Source organism: Lynx rufus, unplaced genomic scaffold, assembly GCF_022079265.1.
Source record: "Lynx rufus isolate CCGP_SWC_20201006 ecotype Redwood Valley unplaced genomic scaffold, mLynRuf1.p SCAF_2, whole genome shotgun sequence".
In the NCBI taxonomy this organism is placed as follows: Eukaryota; Metazoa; Chordata; class Mammalia; order Carnivora; family Felidae; genus Lynx; species Lynx rufus.
Genome location: NW_025814834.1, coordinates 219,751,909 through 219,777,844, shown reverse-complemented (window position 1 = coordinate 219,777,844; position 25,936 = coordinate 219,751,909).

Genomic DNA, 25,936 nt, shown 5'->3' with positions numbered 1-25,936 from the left:
CCTCTACCTCCACCCTTCCTTTTCCCCCTGCAAGAGCGTTTCTGTCTGACCTGCTGCACAGCAGCCCCGGCACGAGGGGTTGCAGCCCAGAGAAGGATGTGAGTGGTGGCTGGACCCTCAGCAGAAAGCCCCCAACTCCATCCTGCTCCTGGAATCATCTCTTGGCAGGCTCCCCCGTGACCACTCACACCAGGGACCCTCTTCTTCATTGTCTCCTGAGTCCACGCGAGAAGTTGATTTGGAACCTCTCTCATAAATCAGGTGAAGTAGAACCTTCTCCTCCTGGCTTCCCATTTCCATGGGAAAGGATATTAATGGCTATAATGCTAATGGCCTCCCTCTACCTCCTCAGCAAGAGTTATTGATGAATCTGGGAAAAGGAGGCAGCTTGGATGGCTTAGTTTTGTCTTCACCTTGCTCCTTTAGCGTCTCTGCTCCTCGTGCCTGTGATGCCCCAGACATGGGGGGTAACTTTCACTTGGGGGTTGTGAATTAGGAAGCTCACTGTTGCCTCACCCCTAAAGTATATGCCCCAACACCTGCTTTATCAGTTATAAGAGGTTTGGTTTGCTCCTCAACAACTGCAGAACTCCGGTGAGCTCTGGGCCCAGCTGTGACGGCCCTGAGCATCCTTGCCTGTGTACCTAGGGTGAGAGACCACATGAAGACAGACCAGATATGCACCATGGGCAGTGGGGGGGGGTGCTCCACTGGTGCAGGTTCCCTTCTATGGATTCAGCAAGGATTGGGTAGGCTGCATTTTAGGACATTCTTCTTCTCAGCCAAATGCAGGGGACCGTGGTGTCCTCAGCCATCTTGCATGGACATAAGGCATGAGTTGATTTTGGCCACAAGGCATCCCCACAAGGGATCTTCACACCCTGACTGTGCCCCAGAGGGAGGGGTGTTCCGGAGAGGTGAGCCTTCAATTTGAGTAAAGGAGGAAAGGGAGGTGAGATGGGAGAAGAGGAGGAAAGGAGAGACAGAATTTCTGAGCGGTGGTCCTAAAGAGTCACTGTTCAGATGTAGCATGTGGTCAAAAGAAAAATGGGGAAGGTTTTTTAATATCTCTTTTTTGGATGTTAATAATATCGCATTGATATGTTATACTCTGTCCGTAAGACAACTGTCCTGGTTTGTCCATGAAAGTCCACTGGGATTTTTTCATTTTGCTATTGATTTCAGGTTCAGAACAAAGGGGCACATGACCCCTCATCTATAAATCACCAGCAATCTTGCTGCTGAGAGCTTATTATGCTGACACCCCTTTGTTTTACACCTGCACTTATTACCAATGGTTGTGCTCCGGGATGAGGAGTGGATGGAAGGGAACACCGAGAGCCTTTGTCTATATCCCCACACTAGACCATCAATCTCCTCAATGAAACGAGGCAAGAAGTGTCATCCTTCCAGAAGGGATGAAATGAAAGATGTGGTGCTGAAGCAACTGATGATTATGCATTTGCATAGGAGAACTTGCCGTTTGTACCCATCAAACTGCTTCCTCTGTGCTCGCTTTGGCACATTGTTTTTTTTGTTGTTGTTGTTATGTTTATTTATTTTTAAGAGAGACAGAGACAGAATGTGAGTGGGTTGGGGCAGAGAGACAGGGAGGCACAGAATCCGAAGCAGGCTCCAGGCTCCGAGCTGTCAGCACAGAGCCCGACACGGGGCCCGAACTCACAGACCACAAAATCATGACCTGAGCCGAAGTCGGACACTCAACCGACTGAGCCACCCAGGCGCCCCCGGGACATTGTTTTTAAGTTAGTTTTCAGTAAGCCCAAGACCACGGAAGGAGCTTTCGAATGGTTCGGAAGGCCCTGGTGCTAGGAGTAGGCATATGTGTTTCATTAGATTTTTAAGTTATGAAGTGAATATGCCCCACTACAGAAAGTGTAGAAAAATTGAGTGAGCGTTGGTATTCTTCTTGTGAGTCACAGAGGTTTTTCAGATGCAAACTGGAGACCCCTCCAAATGAGAAAAGAGTGAGATGCACTAAGTGGATGGCTGTGGAAGAAAATGGCAGTTCAGGGACTCTCAAAGAAGCATCAAGACCCTGATAGATGTGCAGATTCTGGGACCCCACTCCAGACTAAGTCAGGAACTCTGAGAGCGGGGCTACCTGGCAATTTGTATCTTAGCAAGCCTTCCAGATGATCCTGATACATGCTCTGGTGTGAGAACCGCTACTCCAGGCGATACTCTTGAAAAATGAGTGGTAACCTAACTCAAGACTTTGTGGGAGGCTGTCCCATTGAGACAGGCCCAGGAATGGTCACATGACACAATGAAAACGCAGCTTCTCTCCTGTGGGTATGCAAAGCCTGGAGAAAGTCATGGTAGAGTAGCATATACTCAGTGTCTAGAAAATATTGAAATTATATTCAACCCCCCAGTACTAGCAGTCTGTGTGTGTGTGCATGGTAGTGGTGATGGTGGAGGGGTAGGGAGATAGCACGTGGGGATTCACAATTTACTTCTTAACAGGCTTACAAAGTCAATCTAGTATCCGCTCAATAGGCAACAAATATTTAATGAGCATCTACTGTGTGCCAGGTACCATTGAATATGATGGGGAAACATGGTAAGTCAAGACAATTCCTCTCTTTCTACAGTTTACATTCTAGTGGATCCTATAACCTCACAGAACCACTTTTAAACCATGATAATGTGTAATAGCTGGTAAGAAAGAAAGCATAAGCAGAGAGAAACAGCAAAGCTTCATTTGGAATCATCTGGAAAGTGATTAATTACCGTGTTTTGTCAATGACATCGTATTCATGATTACATTTCCCTTTAACGTTCAATCACAGGTGATGACAATAAGGAATGGAGAGATAGATACCTTGTGGAGGCTTCCTGCCACAAAACAATGCATTCTTGCATAAAACATAACTTTTATTGTCTTTCTGGGCTTGTATGGAAAACTTGAGGAGGCTTTAAGAGGGAAAATGACAACAGTGACAGAAGCAAAATCCCTGAGCTGTGAGCCACATGCACAGCAGAGTAACCTTGCAGTGGGGATTCTGGAAAGGGCTGGAGTCACTGAGAGGTGGCTTCCCCAGGTTCAAGACCAAAGTGAATGAAAATCCTCATTTGAGGTAAAGACTGTCCATTTGGGCGCCTACAGTTATAGTCCACCAGTATGAGCTCATGGCCAGCAATCTCCAGAACAAACAGTCATAAGTGAGAGTCACCAGAAACAACAGTTTCAGACTTACTCTCCCAAGAAATTAAAGGCTAGAATTATTACAATAAGAATACCAAATAATAGTGTGGGAAGCATTTAAAGAAAAATAAAATGGAATTACAAGGTGAAGCACCAGCAGGTAGACAGAACAAGGTGGCACTTTTTGAAGTGGAATTTTTGAAATCAGAAATTCAGGGGCTATGTCAAAAAACCAGATTGGACAGAGCTAAGGAAAGAATTGATGCATGGGGAGATTGATCTCAAGCAATCACCCATAACTTACCATGAAGAATCAAGGAAAAGAAAAATAAGAAAGATCAAAAGATACAGACAACTGAGGGAGGTGTTTTAACGTAAATATACTTGGAGTCCCAGAAGGAGAAATGACCAAAAAATTAGCAGAGACAACATATTAAGAGGTAATGACCAATAATTTTATAGCATTGGTAAAAGACACTATACCCAAATAGGAAAAATGAAAAGAAATCTACTCCTGTGGCACATCATAGTGAAATTTCAGAACAGAAAGGAGAAAGAGGAAACATATGGAAAGACCACCTGCAAAGAGATGACAATTAGTCTGGCAGCAAATGCACCAAAAGCCAAAATGGCAGCAGAAAGCATATCTTCAAACTCTGGAGAGAAAAAAAAAATGTCAGACTAGAGCTGTGAATGGAGTAAAATTATCTTCCAGAAATAAGGGTAAAATAAAGGATAAATAAAAATGAAGCAAATGCACTACCCTTCCACCTAACCTGGGAAGGAATTAGAGATGCGCTGTAAGGAGAATGGAAATGACCAAGGAAGGAATGGTACAGATGGAAATGAGTAAATCTAAAGGGCATTGTCTGTACCTCCAGAGCCCAGAATAGTACCTGGCACAGAGTTGGTGATCAATCATTTTTAATAGGAAAAACAGTTCCATAAAATAATAACATTTCTCACTTAAGGGAGTTTGAAAAAGGCACACCTAAATTTTTGGACAAAACAGCAAAGTCAGGAGAAGTACGATTTTAAGGTTCTTGCACTGGTTTGAAGGGGTTTGTGATAGTCTTAGACTTTGTTAAGTATCCATGGGGAATTCCCAAGGAAAAATCACTAAAAAAGTAGAAATAGTGGATGAATTCTAAGCCAGAAGGGGGCAAATGTAAGAAACTACAAGCATGAGGGGCGCCTGGGTGGCGCAGTCGGTTAAGCGTCCGACTTCAGCCAGGTCACGATCTCGCGGTCCGTGAGTTCAGGCCCCGCGTCGGGCTCTGGGCTGATGGCTCCGAGCCTGGAGCCTGCTTCCGATTCTGTGTCTCCCTCTCTCTCTGCCCCTCCCCCGTTGATGCTCTGTCTCTCTCTGTCCCAAAAAAATAAATAAACGTTGAAAAAAAAATTTTTTTAAAAGAAACTACAAGCATGATACTCCAGTTGCTGCTTTAAAATTCTACACGTAATAACCCAGTTAATCCTTACACTGCTTCTCTGATGTAAGTTGCCATTATTATCCTTACTTTTACAGAGCCAAGTACTGAGAGGTTGGGTGACTTTCCCAGAGTCACACAAATAGAAAAAAAACAACACTCAAATAAAAGAAGGGGCAAAAAGGAGGAGAATATGGTAAAAGTAGACAAATGGCAAAAAAATCAGATGGTAGAAACAAATGTCATATCTCTGCAATCACAATAAATGTAAATGGATTAAATTTGCCAATTTAAGACATAGATTGTGCGATCTAATTTAAAAAAAGAAATTCAACCTAATGCTGTTCCTAATAAACCCATCTTAAAAAATGAGAACATACACATTTGGATATAAAGGAATGGAAAAAGTCAGACTATGTGATTAACAACCAATAGAATGCAGGGTTGTTCTATTAATATCAGACAAAAAGTAACATATAACGCACAGAAAAGCATTAACTGATAGAGTCACCACAATAGGATATATTGTTCAATTTCACAGTAAGATACAGCAATTCCAATTTGCATTCATCTGATAAAATTGCCTCAAAATATATAAATCAATGCCTGATGGGAGTAATGGATAAATCCATACTCCTGGTAGATGTCAACATTCCCTATCTCAGTTATGGAGAAGCAAGCAAAATTTCTGAAAGCACAGAAGAACATCCCTGGTGAGTATGATATATACAACACATATGGAAACCTGTGCTCAACAAGTGAGTGAACACTTTCTTCTTATGCACACACAGACTCTTACAAAAATCAGCCCTGTGGTGGAGGAAATCCCTGGATCCCATTCTCCACCAAATGTGCATGCATGATGCTCTTGGGCAAGTGGCATCATCTGGGCAAAGAAGGCACATCTCTCAGGTAACTGTGTCCCTTACCCAGCAGAGGGCAGGCCTAAACCCCATGCATGAGGCTGCTGGAGCTTACGGTCTGTTTGGGAAACTGTGGATCTGTGGATAGTGAAGGCAATGACAATGATGGTGGCAGTGTCTGTGACCATGAAGCCAGTAGCCAACAACCATAAAGAATCTCCTGTGCGTGCTCCAGGCATTAATCTTTACATGGATCATCTCATCCAAACCTCATCATGGCTCTGACAAGAGGATACCATCACAGTCTCCACTTTAACATGAGGCAAATATAGGAATCATAACAGCTGCTCTTTACAGCCCCAGAGCTGACCTTGTCCCGGGGGCTGAGCTCCTCCTTCTACTTGAAGGGAAAGGAAGGCCAAGTGACAGACCCTTCAATTGCACGAGGCTGTCCCTACTGTTCTTAGGATTTTTGTGGGCTTGTTTTAATATTCTAATGGATGGAGTGGAGCTGACAGTGCTCTTATCCCCAAATCTACCTGGGAGTACACATTCAGTGCATGATGAACCATTCAGGCTAATCCCAGCCAAAGCGGAAAGCATGTAAGATAAAGCAAAGGAGAAGGTGTTACTGATTTGGGTTTTTTCCAAGATGGCAGGGGGATTGGATGAAGAGTGAAACATGTGGAATGTCAGCAAGGGTCCTCTTCCTTGAAGGCAAAGATATCGGAGCCCTCCCTTCAAGATGGATGGGCCCAGCTGCGAGCCTGGTACCCAGAGGAAGCAGGAAGACATGCTGACACAGGAGGTGAGGGTGGCCAGTCCCTAACCCACAATATTGGGTCATTTACTGTCCATGCACCAAAGAGCCCCAAATAAGAAGTGACAGAGCTGGGACCAGGACTATGGTCTCCTAAATGTGCTGGGATCAAGGATGGAATTGTTTAATTGTGGGGTTGATATTTGGGACTATAAAACAATGGAGCCCATTGTGATTTGAAGCCCCTACTAGCCATCTTCCTCCCCTATTCTGAGAGAAGTAGAGGTCCTCCAGATGAACCACAGACCTCTGGAACCCCTCCCTGAGCCCACTCCCCTTTGGTGGTGGGGCTCCCTCTTTGTGCCCCCAAAGCCCCAGCTGCATATCCCTAGCCCAGCACCCCCCATGATGGGAACTGCTGGCCTTCCCTTGTCCCCCACTAAGACTGTGGTAAGATTGTGGGTCATTCACCTCATGTGTGCTCCTGGCACAGTGACCATCAGTGCAGGCTCTTGTCGATCAATGAGGAAAAGTGGCTTTCATTTTGCAGTAGGATTTGCAGAACAGCAAACCTATTTCAGATTAAAGAATGTGTGTCATAACATAAAATAGCTCATCACAACCAGTTACTGTCTCCAGCACAGACAGGATGACAGGAGGGACCATGAGAGGGTCACGAAGGGTGCGTTTTACCATCAAAACCCATATCGACCAAAGTCCATTATGACAACCTGTGAGCGCAGGAGTGGGTGGGCTCTGTTGCATTAGTGATTGTCCCAAATACAAGAAAATTGATCTGTGACAAATTAATCCTGGCAGCTTTCATTTTCGATTTCCTTTCTGAATTATACAGAAGCATTAAAATGTACCCAAATAGGAAAGAATAAGACGGGACAAAGAGATACATGTGCCATATATTGATTTCTTACAAAAATACTTGAAGAGTAGATTTAATTTAACTAAATGGTAGTAGTAATATTGACATAGTAATCATACTACTAACGGCAAAGCTGTTTCTTGGGGCTCCACAGCTGACCCCTGTCTGTGTAGGGGCCTGAGGTCTTCCTTCTACCTGAGGGGAGAGGAAGGCCAAGGGACAGACACGAGTTGCATGAGGTTGTCCCTACTGTTCTTAGGATTTTGTGGGTTCATTTCATTATACTAATGGATGGAGAGGAGCTGACGGTGCTCTTATCCCCAAATCTACCTGGGAGTACACGTTCAGTGCATGATGAACCATTCGGGCTAATCCCAGCTAAAGCGGAAAGCATGTAAAATACAGCAAAGGAGAAGTTGTTATCCATTTGGGGGTTTCCAAGATGGCAGGGGGCTTGGATGACGATTAAATCATGTGGAAAGTCAGCAAGGGTCATCTTCCTTGAAGGCAAAGATAATGGCACCCCCTCCCTTCAAGATGGCTGGGCCCAGGTTTGAGCCTGGTACCCAGAGGAAGCAGGAAGACATGCTGGCACAGGAGGTGAGGGTGGCCAGTCCCTAACCCACACTGTTGGGTCATTTACTGTCCATGCACCAAAGAGCCCCAAATAAGAAGTGACAGAGCCGGGACGAGGACTATGGTCTCCTAATGTGCTGGGATCCAGGATGGGATTCTGTTTTCCCATCTGTGCAATACAGAGAACAGTGGTTCTCAAACTCAAGTCAATGGACTGGCTATATAAGAATCATCTGGGGGTCTTCTGGAAGTCCTGGGATTACCAAATCACTAGCTTTACTGTGGGGACCAGGAATATGCAATTCAAAGCCACTCCAGCAATTCTAATGCCACAGGTTTGTGATCTGGGCTTCTGTTAGTCTCTTAGGACTGCTGTAATGAAGTCCCACAAACTGAGGGGCTTCAGACAACACAGATTTATTCTGTCTCAGTTCTGGAGGCCAGGAAAAGAAAATCACAGTGTAGGCAGGACCATATCCCACCCCTGAAGAGGCTCTAAGGAAGAATCCATTCCTCACCTCTTCCAGCTTCTGGTGCCCTAAGCCTTCCCTGATTTATAGCTGTGTCACTCTAGGCTCTGCTTCTGTCTTCACAAGACCCTCCCTTTGTGTGTGTGCATGTGTGTGTGTGTGTTTCTACTGTATGTGTCTTAGAAGTCCAGTTGTTATCAGATTTAGGGCCCACCTACACAATCTAGGATGATCTCACCAAAAGATCTCTAGTACCTGCAAAATCTCTTCTTCCAAATAAAGTCACATTTGCAGGGTTTGGGATTAAGATGTGGACAGATATTTTGGAGAGCCACTACCTGGCTCACTAGTGCTCCTTTTTCGCTAAAGTTCTGGATACCTGTGCTGCTCCCAAAGACAGGGCACTGACACCAACACCTGTTCCCCATAGCCCATCACTGGGATGTGGTCATTTGTTGAGAACTCCTCTTTGCTCTTGGACAGGGACCTTGGTGATTGTGATCCTTGAGCAAGGACAACCAGTCCAGAAGGATGAATAAGCAATTCTCTCTCTGCTTTTTTTCCCCCTGCATTAGAAGGTATCACTGGGCCCATTGCAAACCTGTAACTACCCTTCTTCCCTTCCTTCACTCCTGGGAACATGGTGGAGGGTGGGGAGACAGGGAAAGAGATGGGGAGAGAGAGAGAGAGAGAGAGAGAGAGAGAGAGATTGAGCCCTGCCATGCAAACTGCACAAGAGCCAGCTTTGGTTCCATTCCCAGGGCTGAGCACAGGGCCTGACAGAGAGCAAGATCCCAATAAACTGCATGTTTAAATCCCAAATATCTGCATGTCTGGGCTCCCTTACTTCATCTGGGGCAGCTCAGAGGGTGCCTTGCAGAGACTTCACTAACCAGAGCCTTGTAGGGAGTGCCCCCAAGCTGTTGTCTCCCCCAGTCTGCTCCTCTCACTCACCACACCAGACAAATTACCTAATTACTCAATCTTCTTTTGAGTGTTCCCTGCCCAGAGGCAGAATTTGATTCATGGCTACGTTTATGCTATCTGGAATGGTGCCTGTCACACAGGAGTAGATGACTGGCTGGCTTGATGGTTGGCTGGCTGGCTGGCTGGCTGGATGTGTGAATGAGTGTATAGGTGGATAGGTGGGTGGGTGGATGGAGGGATGCATGGATGAGTGGATGGTGGATGGAAGGATGGTTGGATGGATGGATGCATGGGTAGACGGATGGATGGAAGGGTGGATGGATAGGTATATGGGTAGATGGGTGGGTGAAAAGACGGATGGATGGATGGAAAGATGGACTTCTGAGGCACCAAAAAGACAGGATAATTTGGTTATAGGTCAAATAAATTGGTGTGTGGAGGACAAAGAGGCTTGTGTTTTGGCCCTGGGATAGAGCTGGATCTTGGGATGCTTGTGAAGAGCTGGAGTTGTGCATTCAGTGAGTGATGAGCTTAGTCTGGAGAGAAGAGGGTCAAAGATGGCTCCTGTATCCTGGGTGCAATAGTCTTCTATTGCTGCTGAAACAAATTAGCACACACTCAGAGGCTTAAACAATAGGAATTTATTGTATCACAGTCCTGTGGACCACAAGTCTGACATGGGTCTCACTGGGCTAAAACCAACGAGGCACCAGGACCAGCTTCCTTTCTGGAGACTCTACGGGGGAATCTAGTCCCTTGTGTCCTAGGACTGAGGTCTGTTTCCCTGGTGGTTATCAGATTCTGGAAGTCCTTGACTCTTGGCCTCTTCTGTGGACTGAATTATGTCCCTCCCAAATTCATATATTGAAGCCCTAAATTCCAGTGTGGCTGTTTTTAGAGTTGGTGCCTCTGAGGAAGTAATCAAGGTTAGATGAGGTCATAAGGAGGGGGCCCAATATGATGGAACTAGTGTCATTTAAAGAAGAGACACCAGAGAGCTCTGTCTCTCTGCCTTGTGGGGACACAGTGAGAATGTAGCCATGTGCAAACCAGGAACAGGCTCTCACTGGGAACCGTCTTTGCCAGCACGTTGACCTGGGACTCCAAGCCTCCAGAACAGTGAGAGTAAACATCCATTGACACCAGTAGCCTGGACCTTGCAGGCTGAGATGCCCCCAACTCCACCTTCAGAGCCAGCACGAGGGGGTGAAGTTGTTCTTGTGGTCTGATTCTCTCCTGATGACCCTCCTCTTCCTCCATCTTTCTTTAAGGGCCTGTGGTATTGCACTGAACCCATTTGAATAAACCAGGAAGATGTCTATGTCTTAAGGTCCACAGCCTCAATTCTACCTCCAAAGGCCCTTTTGTCACATAACATGGGGTATTCACAGGCTCAGGGATTAGGGTGTAGTCATGTTTAGGGGCTGCTATTCCACTGACTACATGGGAAAGAATGTGTAGCAGTTAGAACCAGGATGAGGCCATGATGCATGTTAATTAATCCTTCTAGAGGCTACCTGCTGACTCTGAGGGGCAAGCAGTTTCCAGGCTATTTGGGGCTATTTGAGGGGTTACCATTCTACTACCTCTCTGACTCAAGGGCAAGAGAAAATCTTGAATCCTTGAAGCCAAACAAATATTCTGTAGATCTCCTGGGCTATTGAATTCCAACTAGACATACCTGGGACCCAACAAAGCAGAAAGAAAGAATGTAGGTTTTTCATACATGAGAGTATTCCCCTTTGAGATCTGTTTGTCCATCCGTCCATCTGCCCAAGAAAACTTATTGGCAGAAAAAGTTTCTGGGTGTTGTATAGGAATCCCGGCTGCCAGATGGATATGGGGGACCTTGGTGCTCATTCCAGCCCAGTGGGTCTTCCCAGAAGGGGCACTGGTTAACCTCAGTGAATAAACAAACCACCCCAGTGCTGCAGAAATGCAAACTGCCCTCAGAGAGGGGCTAAGAGGGCACTGCTGAGATCATTTAGTTGCTGCTTGGTTGGAAGAAGTGAGTTGCGGAGGATGTCTCTGCACTTAGCCTTGTTGGAAACCAAGTCCTCAGCTACTGATATGACGTAGCCTCTGGTCTCCAAGACCATCAGAGGCAGCCAATTAAACCAAAAATACTCCAGACAGCAATTGCAAGGGAGAGCCATGGGTTAGCTCAAAGCTTGTGCCCCCAGAAACTGCCTGTCATGGAGCACAAATGATGTGCTGTCCTTCCCAGAAGCCCCAGAGTGAAAATGAGTTTTAATCACCTGTCCCCCTAACACTAATCACCACCCATCAGCAGGACAGACCCTGCCAAAGCACATAATTCTCAATCACACAGGCTAAATAAATGAATAATTACAGGAATAAACTCGGCAGTTATTGCTAGCACATTAAGCATGGGATAGACTCTCTTTGCTCCCCAGTCTGAATGCAGAGTCCCTGGGGCTGTCAAACTCAGGCTGGCAGGGCCACTGGGAGGGACAAAGACTTGCACATCAGGCCTGTGCCCCATGCTCCTCAGCCGCACCTCTGATAGAGGGTCCAAGCCACTCTGCAAGTCCTCACTGGAGACTAGAAAAAGCCATGTCCCTCCTGAGAGGACCCAGAGGGCAGATAGAGAGATCATTTATCCCCTAATGTGGTCAGGAGCACATGGGAAAATGGACCACAGCAGCAGCATCCTTCTCTCTTGTCCAGAGTGCATGAAGCTCGCAAGGAAAAGAAGCCAGAGGCTGGAGTCATGGACGCCAGCCATGTCCCAGCCTGCTTGTTCTACCTCTGGGGAAACTGAAGTTCCCCACAGCCTTTGCAAGGAATGAGGCTCATGAACATGTTTTTATTACAACTAAAATGGCCTGTGCCCATTTTATCGCTGACCATGCCTGCTTGGTCCAGAACCCTCCTCAGTTATCAAATAGAGACAAAAACAGGCGATTTTCTTCTCTTTCTATTTCTGTATTAAAGTAATCAAGTGGTGTTGTGTTCGAGCAGCTGTTTACCCAAAGGAATGAACAGAGATCAATATTAATATCTGGACACCTACACACTAATCTTTTTGAAATGTCAGAAAAAAATAAGGCATCGAGAAATTCTATTCTAGACATTTGCCAGTAATGGGAGCGAAACTCAATCTCTCTCTCTCTCTCTCTCTCTTTCACACACACACACACACACACACACACACAATTTCGTCCCCACACTCATGCTTCTGAAGGTGACCCATAGCACCTGAATGGACACCAATGGTCCACGTGGAACTCTGAGCTTTGAGAGTAGAGTTTTGGTCCTTTTCATGTGGAAAGATCAAAGTGTGAGCCCCTTTGTTCCGAGACTGGAGGGTGGCAGCCAGTTGACAACTGGAGAGGGGCCAGGCCCTCCACCCTTCTCCATGATGTTAGATGGATCCCTGAGCCAACCTGCACACATGTGAATGCCTTTTAAGGAGCATTCTCCAATACCATACAACAATTTTGTTACTAATTGATCAGAAGCTCAGATGTAAACAGAAGGCATCCAGGGGTCCTGCCTGTATTTCTAAGTGATTTGAGAGCTGTGCTCAGGGGCCACCCACAGAAGGTCGTTCTGGAATTAAGAAGCAAAGGGGCCAAGTGGGAGCTTGGTGGCTCTAGAGCTGATCCCTTCTGGAAGCAAGTGTCCTATGAGCAACCTGTTTCTCTCTTGAATGTCCTCAGTCACTGCCCCAGGAGGGCTGCTTGGTGTCCTTTTACTTCCTTGGCCCCGGAATCCTTCACCAAACACCAAGCCCTTTGGGGAGCCACAAAGAGAAACCTTTGCTTGAAGTGTGCATGGTTCCCATAGCTTCCTTGTCCAGGACAGGGAGTCCTCTACAGGCAACCTCCTCACCCCCCAATGGGGCTACGTGCACCAGCCTGTCTTCTCGGAGCCACAGCTCCCTCGTCTGAGAAGCAGCAGGGAGCAAAGTCATCTCTGGGTGGCCATGTGGGTTCAGGACAGCTCATACGATCTGCCTGATATAATGCTTGGAATATGACAGGGGCCATTGTGGTTGTTAAGAGTACTAAAAATATTAATTACTATCATTTATTATTATTGATTCTTTTCTTCTTTTTATTGCCACCCACATACCTTGGATTGAATGGATCACCATGAAGGCCACCTGCCCTTTGTGTTTTGTGCCTTCACTGTGCCCCAAAGGCCCAGCCTATCGGCCTGGGCCGACCCCCTATCAGTGAGGGGCCCAGCCCTGCTGATACTCATCGATGGGATCTCAGGTGAGTTCCAGCCTTGCTGGATCTCTGTTATCTAATCCTCAAGGACGGGAGAAGCCTTCCACATGCACGTCCAGATTTCTGTGACCCTTGCAGACTCCTGTCAGAAGAAGAGACCAGACAAGGGAGACATTGAAATGGCCCCACAACCACTGAAGACACAGTGTTTGCCTGGGGCTTCTTTCCCACCTGTGTTTTGGACCCTGGAATTCCGCTTCCTCCAAGTCGATGGAAAACAAACAAAGAACATACATCTGTGATAACATGGTGGTCGACAGCTGGAGGAAATAAAGAGCGGGCTGGAGGCAAAACAGCCATCGTCCAACCGCCCTAAACCGGCACAGCCCTTTCCTCAAGGAAACCTCTGTGGAGACAACAGATAAAGCCAGTGTTGTATTAGTGTAAGTCTATTTTACAAGTCCAAAGTGATTCTACTTCATCATCTTAAAGCAAAATCAATAAGAAACAAGAATGAAAAACACCAAAAGCAAAAGGCAGAGACTTGTAGATGAGAAAAAAAGAAAACCACTCTGATAGGAATCTTGATTTCCCATATTGTGGGGGAAACATGGGAACTTTGGTGCAAGTGGTAGCACTCTCCAGCATCCTGTCCTCGAGATGCCCTTCATTCAGGCTGATCCAGAAGCTTCAAAGAGGAGGGACAGGGAACATGTGTTTAAAGTAGAAACACTAAAAAGGACAGACACAGGCCTCATCATACATCCCCAAAAAATTGGATGAGAGGCACCGAAATTCACAACAGCTCTGAGACAATACAGTGGTCACCGTCATCACCCCGGGAGTCACACGCCCCGTGCCTCACACCCTCGGTGCCCCAGCAGGCTGCGGGCAGCATGTCCGGTGGAGGAGAACTGTCCTTTGCTGGTACCAAGTGTGCACCATCTTGAGAGCTGCAACTTTCCTGATCAGTGACACTGGATAGACAATTGAAACACAGGCACCAAGAGAAGGAAGTTCATCCCAAATTCTGCAGACATCTTTATTCATCCGAAATCAGTGGTTTCCAGGGTGTCAAAGATATAACATGTAGGAAAAGATGCCCATGGTCTGAAGTTCTACCACTGGGGACTAAGAAGTCAGGGGCTCTTGAGTCAACCCTGATGGCTTCTCTACCTCCAATCTCACCTGTGGCCCCTCACTCCTCTGCTTGGAACTCAGGGCCCACCTGCTGCTCCTCTGGGCACTCTTGTGGCCTCTCTTTGCCCAAAATTCCTTTCTGCCAAGTGTTCACACAGTTGGCCTCTCCAGTCTGGGCTCATGTGCCCTTTAAAGGAGGCTGATCTGAAAATTACTCCTTCCCACTCACCCACTACTGCCCTCCAACCTTGCCGGTTCTGTCCTGTTCAGCCTCTCTCCCTGCCTGGTGCATTGCATTCTATGTACTTCTTTATTCTATTTACTGTTAATCATCTGTTGCTGTCACAGTGGAATACGTTGTTTGTGACCTAGAATAGGAACCTGTGATGGATCATTTAGTAGGTCAGCGTGGCTGGGTCATGGGGCTTAGGGATGTGGTCATACATTATTCTGGATGGTTTTGTGAGGGTGTGTTTGAACGAGATTGATGTTTTTTGTTTAATTTTTTTAAACATTTATTTATTTTTGGGACAGAGAGAGACAGAGCATGAACGGGGGAGGGGCAGAGAGAAGGGGAGACACAGAATCGGAAACAGGCTCCAGGCTCTGAGCCATCAGCCCAGAGCGTGATGCGGGGCTCGAACTCACTGACTGCGAGATCGTGACCTGAGCTGAAGTCAGACGCTTAACCGACTGCGCCACCCAGTTGCCCCGAGATTGATGTTTTAGTTAGTGGACTCTGAGTAAAGATTGCTCTCCCTGACGTGGGTGGGCTTCATCCAATCAGTTGAAGATCTTCATAGGAAAAAAGACTGGCCTCTCCTGAGCAAGAGTGAATTCTGTGGCAGACAACCTTCAGGTTTTCTCTGGGTCTGCAGCCTGAAGATTTTGGACCTGCCAGTATCCATAATCACGTGAGTCAATTTCTTACAATAGATCTCTCTATATGTATAAATTTTCTGTTGGTTCTTTTCTCTCTGGAGAATCCTGACTAACACAGAGAGCTCATAACTGTTGAGTGAAGGAATGAATGAGTGAAGGAAGGAATAAATGGCTTTGAGAAGGAAACAGGGATTCACGGGAAGCCATTCTGGGGCCGGGAGAGAGCCAGCATCCTCGTGGGCTTCTTGGTGCTCTCCCTTTACCATGTGAGGTCTTGTTCAACCACTGAGCCCCCACCTGGAGGCTCACCACCTGGAGAAGCCATGCTGCCTCTTTGTTGTGGGAAGCATTTAAGCCTCAGGATGTCAGGTGTGGTGTGAGCAGATTCTCCTCCTTCGATGGTGAGGAAAGGATCATCCAGTGCTCAGAATCAGAGGACCCAATTACCATCGTGGCCAGAGACGCGGCCTCCAGAGCCTTTGTTGTCTCGAGCCCACAGTGGGGAGAAGAGTAACTCCTACCTGCGGGTTGTCATGAGTAATGAACACAGGTGATGCGGGCAAAGGCTTTCCAGAGTACCTGTTACAACAGGCTCGGTGGTGTTGGATGCGTGCCTTCATCTACTCAGGTTGTTACAACAAAATTACCAGAGACCAGGTGACTTACAGACAACAGACATTTATTTCCCACAGTTCTGGGGGAACAGATTCAGTATCTGCTGAGGACATGTTTCCTGGTTCATCAACAGCCAGGCTGTCTTCTGGCTCCCCTGGGGGGAGGGGAGTTCTTCCCCTTGGGGGGGGGGAAGGAGCTCTCTGGGGCTTCATGTAAGGGCACTCATCCCTAATGACCTCCCAAACACCCCTCCTTCCAATACTACCACCTTCGGGGTTAAGATTTCAACATGTAAAATTGAGGGGGGGGGGACACAAATGTTCAGTCTATAGCAACGTTGTTAGCAAAATGGAATATGTCGAATATGCAAGCGACCTCTCTAGTCCTTGTGCACCAGCCCTTCACAGAGCCTTCCATTTAAGGCGCCATGTTTGATCACTCATTGATTCATTGAACCAAGTGCTTACTGTGGCATCAGCCTGGCTCAGGGCTGTGGAGAAATCTGCCCTGGGTATGAACCACCATACCTCACGTTTTTGGGGAGGTGGCAAGGGGCAGAACAACAAAGGAGCAAGATGGTACCAGTGTTCTGGAAGAGTCTGGGGGCAAGAGGAGGGACCTCGTTCAGAACCGCTGTTCCCAGCAGACCAGCCAGCATGAGCCCAGAGTTCACCATCATCACATCACACCAGTTGTCACCTACTGACTCATTTCCTGGTGCTGAATTATGAGGCTCAGGAGATTTTCCAATACCCTCACTCAATTCTGTAGATGAGAAAGCCACAATATCCAGACTCCAATTCAGAAACTTGGTGCCACGCTTACCCTTTAGCTATCTGCTTGCCGTCTCAAGTTTCTGGTCAGATTTGTGGTTGGGGCCGGGGTACCTCAACATTCCCATCTTATGTGCCCACTGGAATGGTGTCTAGGTGAGAGAGTACCAGGGCTCTCCTTCCCTGGAGGGCTGAACATTCAGTTCCAATGGCCTGGGCTACACACACCCATCCTTCTTAATTCAAACACCCTGCATGGTGAAGTGTGTCAAACACTCAGAATCAACACAAAATGAAATGTTTGACAATGTGGCCTTGCCACAGATGACATCACAGAAACTTCCATGAGTAGCCTTCATTTCCTCTGGGTAGCAAGAATACGCCCAAAGCTTCATTCTGCATCACAAGCAAGGTGGTCATCCAGGCTCCTATGGGCACCACCTCCTGGAACTGTAATCATAAAACCCAGTAAAACCCGGGGTTCTGATAGGGGGCCCGATCCCCTGAAGTCCGCCTCTTGATGTGGTTGACATTGACCAAGAGTGGCTGAGCTTTGTTATTCTCTATCTGATTGCTTCTATGGGTGTGGATGCCTTTAAACTATCCTCTTTCCTATTTGGGGTCTCTGTTTATCCTTCGAAATGGCCTGGCTAACGACTCCTATTTAACCTCCTGCTTTCCTTTCAGAAAAATGAATCCCATAAAAATCACTAGACTGGTGTCTGAGCAAACTCTTTGGTGTCATAAAATTTTGATGTAGAGGTTTAGCAAACGTGACAGGACGTTTTTGCGTGCCCTTCCAAAGTGTGCAAACTATTTTTGGTGTGTGGGCATTTACAGAATATTGCCAGAAACGAGCTCCCCCCCCACACACTCCTTTGAAAGGGGAAGAAGTGATGAGTCAGGCCACGATGAAACAGGTTCTGAGTCAGAAGTCATGGGTTCACCAAGTGAAGTAATTCAAGATAATGTTCAGGCACAAAGTATTGGAACAGAGACAACAAGGGCCAGGGGGAGTATGGACACCCAGAAAAGGAATGTGGGTTGTCAGTCACATGGTAGTTGCTTCTACTCTGAGGAGGTGAAAGGGCGGACAGGAACCCTGCCTGTAGTATACTTTGCTCATCATTTCAGTAGAGGAAACACCTGAGGTCAAGTACCATGTTCCCAGGGGAGTCATGTGACCATACACGGGCGCTGGGTGGGGCTACAGGAATGGGGTTCTTTTTATTCCCCACATCACCTGCAGAATTTTGTGCCCTGCATGATGCATTCGGGGAACAGCTACCGAGAAATTTCTTCCCGAATGGTGTCACGTACGCACAGACATGGTGGTTCAAACAGTTGGCGTAAAACAAGCCCCAGAGCATCCAAAAGGAGGAATGAGAATTGTCTCAAGAAAGTGTAGCTGACCCTCCCCCACCCAGAGATGAGAGCCAGGATTTGGGGGAAAGAAGAAAATGACATTTATTGTGGATTCCATGGGGAACAAGCCCAGAACAGGGCCAAACATGTGCAGGGTCACGTCTGTGAGGAAATATGAACACTGGTCTACGGTGGGCTTGCTATGCACCAGGCTTAGCCATTGACTGGCGTTTAATCCTGCATCAACCCATTTTGCAGATGGGGCGAAGCCAAGTCTTGGTGCTTGCCTAGGGAGGTAGGACCAGCATTCAGACCCAGAGCCTCTGCTTCCCACACTGGGCTGGATGCTTCTAATTTACAAACAACTGCTCTCCTTGGGAGGTACTGTCTCCATTCTCCAGGAATGTAAACCGAGAAGGGTCCGGGAGTTTGTCTGAGGTCCCACAAGGACAGCGAGGGGGCTCAGATTCACATGCTGACTGGCTGACTCTGTTGTTCATGCTCTTTCTGGGACACCTGTGCCTCCTTGGGGCAGCTGGCATGCCCTGCCTGCTGTTCTCCGGTGAGGGACGGCTGGGTCTCCTGCTCAAAGGCAAGGCACCTATTGGAGTGGAGGCCACCTTCACCACAGCTGTCTTCCTACCATCTTCCGGAGCACAGCAGGGCTGTGAGTCTGCAGAACTGGGTTGTCCTTACGCGCATGCAGCGTGTGGGTTTCCTGTTACTACCTCCATTTTCTCCATTATGCTTCAAATTACATGATCTATGTCGTGCTGTCTTGCCATTGATTCACTGGTTAAATTAGCTGCTATTTCTCTCCCCTGCATTACAGGCTCCGAGTAATTTGTTTATGACTCAAATGTTCTGTGGGCTCTGAAGGAAAGGCTAATACGCACTCATTACAGCCTGACATGATCACTGTAAATCACGAGGATTGCAGGTCCCAGCCAGTCTCCTGGTCTCCTTGGCACAGTATTCCGTCTTCCACCTGACCAGGGCAGTGCTGCCGAGGCACGAAGTGTACCCAAAATTCATGGAAGGGGCGTGCAGAAGGCGGGCTATTGATGTGTAAAATCTGTAGAACAGTCTCAAACCGGAGCCAAGATTGTACATCTTGTCCTCTGCATGACCTTCAAAGAGCACAGGCTCCCTGGGGATCACCATCTGTCTGACGTCACAGAGAACGTGTACAAGTAAAGGTGAGTGAAGATGACTTCATGGTCTTGCTGCTCAGGGTCTCATCCCCACCCAGGGCCTCAGGCCCCCAGGACAGACGTGGCCCAGGTTCTCAGATGTGATGCCCAGGGCATCATCCCTGCCCACCCCACCGCGACATGCATGACCCAGACTCTCTCTCATGCTTTGTTGCTGTTCCCATTTTGACTTCTCTCGAAGAGTCTTGTCCTCTGACCTGTCCACGGGGTCCCCACTGTCGGTACAGCCACGTCCACCCCAGAGCTCTGTTCCCCACTGGATGGTGTGGTGCTCAAAAGAGTTTCCAGACCCGTGGTCCCTCTCTCATCACACCTCGCCCTGGTGAAGTGTGGGGTCTTGTTCCCCACCCAGCGCCTTCGCAGACAGAAATGGGATGTGCGTGCCAATGTGCACATATGGGACACTTCCTGGTCGCTTATCCCACCAGTCCCTGCAATGGGCTGAATGTTTGTGTCCCTCTCAAATTCAAATGGCGAAGTCCTAACCCCCAAGGTGATGGTGTGAGGAGGGGGGCCTTTGGGAGATGATTAGGTCCTGAGGGTGGGTCCCTCACGAAGGGAATTAGTGCCCCCACAAAAAACCCCACAGAGCTCCCTCACCCTTCTGCCATGTGAGCACACAGAGCAAAGATGCCATTTAATGAACCAGAAAGTGGGGTCTCTCCAGACACCGAATCGGCCTGAGCCTCATTCATGGACTTCTGGCCTCCAGACTGTCAGCAGCCCTGTCAGACTCCAGAACAGCCCTGTCAGCAGCCCAGATGGACCCACCATCCAGTGGCTCTCCAACAGGAGACACTCTGGATACAGATGAGCGATGGGTGCTGTCCACAGAGAATAAACAAGACTTTTAGACTTTCTAAGCAAAAAGAAGAGTTTTGTTGGAGTCCAAGTGAGGACAGTTGCCCAGGATACACAATCTTCACAAAGAAGAAAGTGCTTCCCTCTGGCAAAGGAACATTTAGTGCAGGGCTATATACATTTTTTATATAAAACTCATTAGACAAAGAACATTTCTAAGAGTTGCAGACCTTATCTTAAGTTTCTAGTATAGGCAGGGATGTGTGACTTTAATCTTATGGGAACCAGGGAAATTTCTTACTTTTTCTTATCTTTGTGTTCAGAATGCTCCTTTTTGGTTATTTTCTTTAATGATGCAGATGTACAATGTGTGCTTGGGGCAGGAATAGAGCACAAGTTTTGAAGTTTTGCCGAGTCATTTTGAGCTTGGTAGATGTTGAACCGTAGCTTCCCTGGGAGCCCAGGAGCAGGGCCCACAAACATTAAAGTTAAACACGTCCTTTATGAGTGGAGGCGTTTTTTTTTTAATTTTTTTTTTCAACGTTTATTTATTTTTGGGACAGAGAGAGACAGAGCATGAACGGGCGAGGGGCAGAGAGAGAGGGAGACACAGAATCGGAAACAGGCTCCAGGCTCTGAGCCATCAGCCCAGAGCCCGACGCGGGGCTCGAACTCACGGACCGCGAGATCGTGACCTGGCTAAAGTCGGACGCTTAACCGACTGCGCCACCCAGGCGCCCCGAGTGGAGGCGTTTTGAAGAGATCCCAGGGCATGTCAGGTGTGGCCTTTCCTGGAGGTGGGCCCAGAGGAGCACCAGGTGCCTCAGGATGCCAACACAGAGTGGTGCTCCCCAAGGATCTGTGAGTCTGTGTTGGGTTCTCCTAAGGGAACACAAAACCAGACCCATTTGTCCTAAAATATGAGGCTCCCATGCTGAAACTGAGCGCTAAGGGACACAGAGCATGCTAACTTGACCCTGGGCAGGTGATGGATGTGAGGGGCAGGTGTGAGAGGTCATCAACAGACAGGGCTCACCTGGAGGACCTCTGCCTACAGATGGTGACCCCATCACTGACATGGGCCTGCGCCCAAGCCCCCCGCCCCCGGCAGCTTCTCATGGTTGCTTCGGGGCACTGTCCTTTCTGATTGGGAAGGAGACCAGAGTATCTCCAGTCAACCCACTGGGAAAAGCCAGCTCCCGAAGCCAGAAGCTCAGGAAATTCCCACCGTGAATGACAGGTGCACCACGTTAGAATTTGTATTTGCAGATTTAATTAGAAACTAGTTTGTGACGCAAATTATGTGGTGCCTAGGAAGGAACAGTGTAGAGGAACAAGGATCGACCTGCTTCAACGCTGAAATCCATGATACGTGGGTCTTCATGGCCGTATACGCAAAGCCTTATCTGTTTCGGTCTTACAGAATCATGCTTTACTCCTAATTCCACTGACAATATTCTACTTAAAGAAATGTCTAAACAAACCACATGGCAATATGATTGACTATGACTTCCTACCGACAGACCAAGTACAGAGCAATTGCCCAATGCCTTCATCGGTCATCGGAAACCCTAATAGAAAATCTCAAGTCAATTTTCAAGCCTTTATGGGTGCAGTGGGTACAGAGGCAATGCTAGCCAAAGATATCGGAACTCCTGGGACCAGGGTTGAAAATAAAGCTCTATAAAAAATGTCATCACTCTAGAAGCCAAAGCGGAAACATTGCCATCTTGCTCACCAGCCGGGCCATTCCTTCCAGAGCTCTCTCTGGGTTGTGTGTCTCTGCATCTCTGTAAGGTTGTGATTCACGCCCGGGGCTGAGGCTCGGGGCTGAGTCACCTCCAGGATGTGGGGGAGGGTGTGGCTGGGTGATAAGGGCAGAGTGCCCCTGGCTGAAGCAAATTTTTCCTAATTGCTATCTTCCCCAACCCCATTTAAAGATGCAATGAAGGTGATTACAGAAAGCTCTTTAAGGTAAACCTAAATTAATGGGTTTATTTAAACTCATAATGAACTTTAAACTCTCCAAACCGGTGAGCTCCAGGGCTGGAATCACTAATTGCAGCGTTGGTGGGAGCTGGGGACCAGTTGCTGGGCCTGGCAGCTGAGTGCTTAGCTGGGGGGGACAGTCCATTCATTATCCGGGTTTCTGGGAAACAGTGACCAATTACTCCATCTGCTCAGCATTTCCCTTCCCCAAACAGACAAATTAAGCCCTCGACCAGAGTCCCAAACATCAAGTCCTCTGGGAGCTAGGCTGCCCCTACGCAGAGAGGCTCCAAATGTAAAAGAAATCAGAAAGAGGTATCTCCATGGAAGGGTTGCGGGGAGGCCCGAGGCTTGTCAGCTGGGAACAAGGCCAGAATGCTCCCTTTTGCTGAAAGAGATTTTCTCGTGCCCGTGGCCAAGCTGCGGACACTCTGGAGGACCCCCAGTGGGGCTGGTGTCCTGGGCCCTGTGCGGGTACAGGTGGTGATCTGCCTCATTTATGCTCAGTGACTTCCACTCAGAGCAAGGATGCTTCATTCCCTTGAGGATGTCCTGCCCCACTTGTACACGCAAGTGTTCTTAATATTCTCCAATGCTCTCAAGCCTACGGACACGGTCTTTCACCTTCCTGGGATGGACCTCTCTCTCGCCTGCTTCGTTTCTCAGAGGATTTGGGTCAAGGACAATTTGCTTTCCTGCCTCCTTCCTTCAGACTGCTCTCCCCAAACTGGCCCCACCCATTCTAGGCCCTGAGGTCACCACCGTGTCTCTTGCCCAAAGGAGCGCGACCATCCAGTTTCCAGAGGGGCCTCTGCTCTGTGTCTGCCTGCACGGCTGGGCATGTGACAGGCGTGCAATAAACTGGCAGAATGAACCTCGCTGGCTTACTCAGGCAATACATCATCAAGAGGCTTAAGAATGCTAGATTTTTCTGGGCCCAGGGCATGTTCTGAAGTTTCATGTGTCAAGAAATAAGGACAGAGCTGGGAATAACTTAATCATCTGTCCAAAGAACTCACAGCCTGACACAGCTCGGAGTCCTCAGTACGTTCTTGGTTCCCATCACCTCGCAGGTGCCTGCGTGTCTGACTGGTGGGCCATCGAGATTAATAAATACAAAGGCTTTTGCTGATGTGCAGGTACAGAAAAGTCACCTGCAGCTGCTCTGTCATGACTGATTAATTAGGAAAAGACTCCGTGGTGCTAATTGGCGGTTGAGAATTTTTGGAGTTTTAACATTCATGGTATGCAAACGGATCAATGTCTAACAATATCTAACAAGATCATTTGAAAGTGAGATTCTCCTGAGAAGTGCAATCATGGTTTGGGGAAGCTGTGAGGACCCTCCGTGTTGTACATACTCGCGTCAATCAACACAAAGTTTGTTAGCAATTGTACTAATGTTTTTCAGCAAATGGAGACACCGGCCAATGAATATGCATTAAATGTAATTCTATCTACCTGTTGCCCTCAATCCCAGAAGCAAGGACCATTACATTGCAGAAGTTTGATGAACGTTGTCTCCAGCTCATATGACTTGGAAATGAGTGAGTTTGCCCAGTTTGGGGGAAAGAGGCCCACGTGAGGCTCAGTGCTTTCTCAGTTTCCACGTGGAAAGCTCTAAATTGAAATCCATACCTCTAGGGAGTGAGATAAAAAAAAAAAGAAAGAAAGAAAGAAAGAAAAAGAACTGTTGGGCCCCAAAGGGACCATTTCCCATCATAATGAGAATTTTAAATGGCGGGTTTAAATTCTTTGAAAAGCCTTTCAGAAATGGGTGTGCAAGTGATGGCTCCTGAATTACCAACAGAGATGCAATTAAATTAGAGACAGAACATGTCACTCCAAGTTCCCAGCCTGAAGACCCTTTCCCTTGTCCCGGGAGGAGGGAGCACACATGGCACACACAGCCCGGGAACCCAAGGGAAGGGCCCTTCCAGTCACCCCAGCTGCTGCATTTGAATCCAGAAGGGAAGGATGCACCATGAGAGAGCCAGAAAGCCACATGGCATTTCTTCCCGATGCACCCACCTCTTCCTCACCTGGACACAAGCTAGCTAAACCCAGGGTAGGAGCCTGTCCAAATGCTAGCAGAAACCTCCCAACTGCACCCACATGCATGAGTAGTTCTAACAACCGTTCCCTGAGCATGTACAGGTGCAGGGCTCCCTACGTGCCCCACGTAGGTCACCGGCTTACATCGTCAGACTCTCTGGGGCAGCGCATGCGGTCAGCTCCCCATGTTCCTGGGAGATGGGGAAGCGGCCAGATTTGGGAATGTGGTACTTGAAGGAGTGGGAGGCAGCCTGCCTCCTGGGTTAGCTTCTGGCCTCCATCAATCCCCAGCTGTGCAGGTGGGTGACCTTCTGAGCTTCCTTTACTTCCCCTGTAAAATGGAGATAATAAGATCACCTGTCCCGTGGGATTGTTGTGAGGATTGAATGACCTCATCCTTGCCTTGCACGGCCTGGAAAAAGCACCTGCTGTTATTCCAAAGGTTACATTATTTGGCCATTACAAGTAAGCAATGGGGGAAGTTGAGGTTCCAAGCGATGTGTTCACCTCCTGGATGACCTCCGTATTATGCTGAGAAGTGGGGGGGGGGGGTTGTTTTGATTTAAACACAGTGGTGAGAGAAATGTAGCTTCTCTGAGTAGCCTCAGGGACATCGGTTGTTTTTCACCCTGCGAGGCCCAAAGCTGGGGCCAGAAATATGGTAGGTAGGGCTGGCTCGATAAATGTTCAGGAATCCAGCCCAGGCCATCCTCCTTAGTGGGATGTACAAGGCTCCCAGTAAGCCAGCCTTGCCTGGACTCCCATAGTCACGGTCACCCAGCCCCCCGTTTATCCTGCCCAGACGGGTGGCAGGTCCTAGTGCACAACAGAACAATGGCCCCCAAGGTCAGCTCCTGATCCCTGGGATCTAGAAATGTTACTGGATTTGAGAAAATGGTCTTTGTTGATGTAAATAACTTAAGAACCTTGAGACAGAGTCATTATCCTGGGTCATCTAAGTGGGTCCAAATGCCTCCACATGGGCCCTTACAGGACGCGGGCAGAGGGGCATCTGACACATGCATGGAGGACAAGGCCTTAGGACCACGGACACAGAGAGCAGAGCAACACAGCCATAAGGTAAGGGCCGCTGGCAGCCACCAGGACACAGAAGACATAGGACACGTTCTCTCCTAGAGCCTCCGGAGGGCACGTGGCCCTGCAGACAAACTGAGTTTGGACTTCTGGCCTCTGGAAATGTAAGAGAATAATTGTGTCTTCTTTAAAGCTGCTCAGTTGCTTACGGCAGCCACGGGAGCTCACACACACGGGTCTTTACACCCCCTGCCTGTGAACACGTTGCTTTCTTCTACCCGTAGGACACTGTCCACCTTCGTGTGTCTAAGTGATGCCTACAAGGCCCTCGAGGCTCCCCTTCCTCCAGGAAGCCTGCTGGGACCATGCCTCCTGGTCCTCACCCCTCCCACAGCACCCGCACTGACACAGCCTCTTTGCTTGTTTTTCTCCCCAACTAGACTAGGGGCTCCTCGAAGACGGGGGTCGTCCTCTCTGCCAGTGTCTGACCTAGGGCTGTGGATGAACAAGTGCATTCTCTCATTCCTACTAAAAGTCCCCCACAAGGCTGAGCATGCTGCCATTGAAGAAACGAACACGGAGACGTCAGGAGTCAGCACTTCTGCTGCTCTGGAGTGTAGCAGGGAGGTTAGGTTTCCTGCAGAGTCTGCAGATAGGTCCTCAAAGCCACCGCGCACGCGGAAGACAGGCTGGGACATCCCACAAGGGCAACGATGATGGCTGCGGGATTCCTGGAGAAGCACGGACCTGTCTCCTAAGATGAGAGCCTAGTGCTTTGCACAGAGACTTA